Here is a 2,500-nt window from a genome sequence, read left to right on the forward strand (position 1 = left end):
ACACACACACACACACACACCTGACCCATTGATCATCTCCACCTGACCATCTCCACCTGATCATCTCCACCTGTGTGTGTGTCTGTGTGTGTGTGTGTGTGTGTGTGTGTGTGTGTGTGTGTGTGTGATCATCTCCACTCGACCCATTGATCATCTCCACACAGAGCTAGACACATTCACTGTCTGTCTGTGATGCAGCCCGCTGGTGGAGAGAACCCATAGATCCACACTCACACACACACACTCAGTCCACACACACTTAATCCACACACACACACACTCTATCCACACACACACACACACACACACACACACACTGAATCCACATAACATCTGTTCCTGAGTCAGCTGTTTTGTGACGTGAAGGGCTGAAAGGCCTTGACCCCACAGTCAGAAGGGGAGGGCCCACCACATTGCAGCTCTCTGATTGGATGTTGCTCACAACCTCTGACCACGTGGCTTGGGACATGGTACCTGCTGCTTTCCTTAAGGTCCTCTTCTGATCTGCTGCTTTCCCTCAGGTACTCTTCTGATCTGCTGCTTTCCCCAAGGTCCTCCTCTGATCTGACCCCGTGGCTTGGGACATGCTACCTGCTGCTTTCCCCGAGGTCCTCTTCTGATGTGAAGGGTATAGGACACGGGAGGATAGAAGAACATGCTGTGGTGTGTTTCATTAGTTTGGATGATGTCATGTTAGATGTTCTGTCACGCAAGCCCAGAGGGTGGAAGGATATTATTAACATCTGACTCAGGGTGTTATTATACAAGTGTGTGTGTGTGTGTGTGTGTGTGTGTGAAAGAGAGGAGCAGAGAGAGAGAGTTTGTGCTCTCCAGAGATTTCTGGAAAATCCCATTATTTCCTTGACTCTAGTTGACTGTGTGTGTGTGTGTGTGTGTGTGTGTGTGTGTGTGTATGTGTGGGTGGTTGTGTGGGTGAGCTCCTCCTCTCTAGCGCCCCCTGGTGAGGTGCTGAATCACTACTCCTCCTCTCTACTCCTCCTCTCTAGCACCCCTGGTGCTGAATCACTACTCCTCCTCTCTAGCGCCCCCTGGTGAGGTGCTGAATCACTACTCCTCTTCTCTAGCGCCCCTGGTGAGGTGCTGAGGGCTTCATGTGTGGGGTGGGCACTGAACCCAAGACTGACCTGCCCCTGTGCCAGTTTATGAGCTGTGCTGCTCTAAATGACAGCGCGGTGCCCAGTGTTCTAAATGCCAGCGCGGTGCCCAGTGTTCTAAATGCCAGCACTGTGCCCGTTGGCAGTCTGTGGCATCCTGGGGCCTGGCTCTACAGCATGGCACCATCAGTAGGCTGCCCCGCCCTGCCAGGCTATTCTGGGGCGAAGCGTGTCGACTCTCGTTCTGTCAGCATGTATCCCAAGAGGCCGAGCGAGACCGGAGAAGACAGGAGCGAGGAGAGGAGAGGAGAGGAGTGTGTGAGAACTGGGGCGTGATCTCTCCGTGGAGCACCATAGAGATACACCATAGAGAAACACCATAGAAATACACAGACACACACACACACACACACACACACACACACACCATAGAGAAACACCATAGAGATACACCATGATGGTAAAAGCCCTGAACAGAGAATGTAGGAAAGCTAAACAGAAGTGGAGAAAAACACAACTGTAAATCGACTATAAGCTCTATAAACAAAGCCTTAATACTGTACTAAACTATGAGCTCTATACACAAAACCTTAGTTCTGTACTTAACTATGAGCTCTATACACAAAACCTTAGTACTGTACTTAACTATGAGTAACGCAAGGAACATCAACATTACTCACACTCTTTATGTCATAGTGGACAAGCTCACAACCCCCCAAAAAACAGACAGCTCCAGAACGCCTTTGGAAATGTAAGGAATTCCCTTGCTTCTTAATGAACGAATCTAAACACTCAGCTGGTCCATCAACACCACACAATCAAACTATGAAACTCTGCCATCTTCATGAGCGCCTAGACACATACAGATATGATTCATATGCAATATCGCTATGGTTATAGCTAAGGCTAAGGCATTTAGCAAACTTTAGTCTAAAGTGACTTACAAGACATTTACATTTAAAACAATGTAATAATATATAATATATACAATAACAATAATAATACATATCAAAACAAATATTATATTTATAAACAATGCCTCAAACAAAAGAACTATGATGTTTAAAAAGGTTTTAAATGTACCACGGCTGTCACTGGAACAGACAGCACTGGGTAGCTCCCCCTCTGAGGCACCACGGGCGAGAAGACGTGTGTGTGTGTGTGTATGTGTGTGTGTGTGTGTGTGTGTGTGTGTGTGTGTGTGTGTGTGTGAGAGCTTCAGAGGTGGCGTGTATCTGCTGGTCTATAGCTGTGTTTGCGAATGCTGCTGTTTGTTCAGATGAGCAAACGGGCAGGAATGTATCAAACATCACACATTGTCTCTCACTTACACGGGAGTGTGTGTGTGTGTGTGTGTGTGATTGTTGTGGGAGTGCTTCCATAAG

This window comes from Clupea harengus, chromosome 4, assembly GCF_900700415.2.
Source record: "Clupea harengus chromosome 4, Ch_v2.0.2, whole genome shotgun sequence".
NCBI classification, from domain to species: domain Eukaryota; kingdom Metazoa; phylum Chordata; class Actinopteri; order Clupeiformes; family Clupeidae; genus Clupea; species Clupea harengus.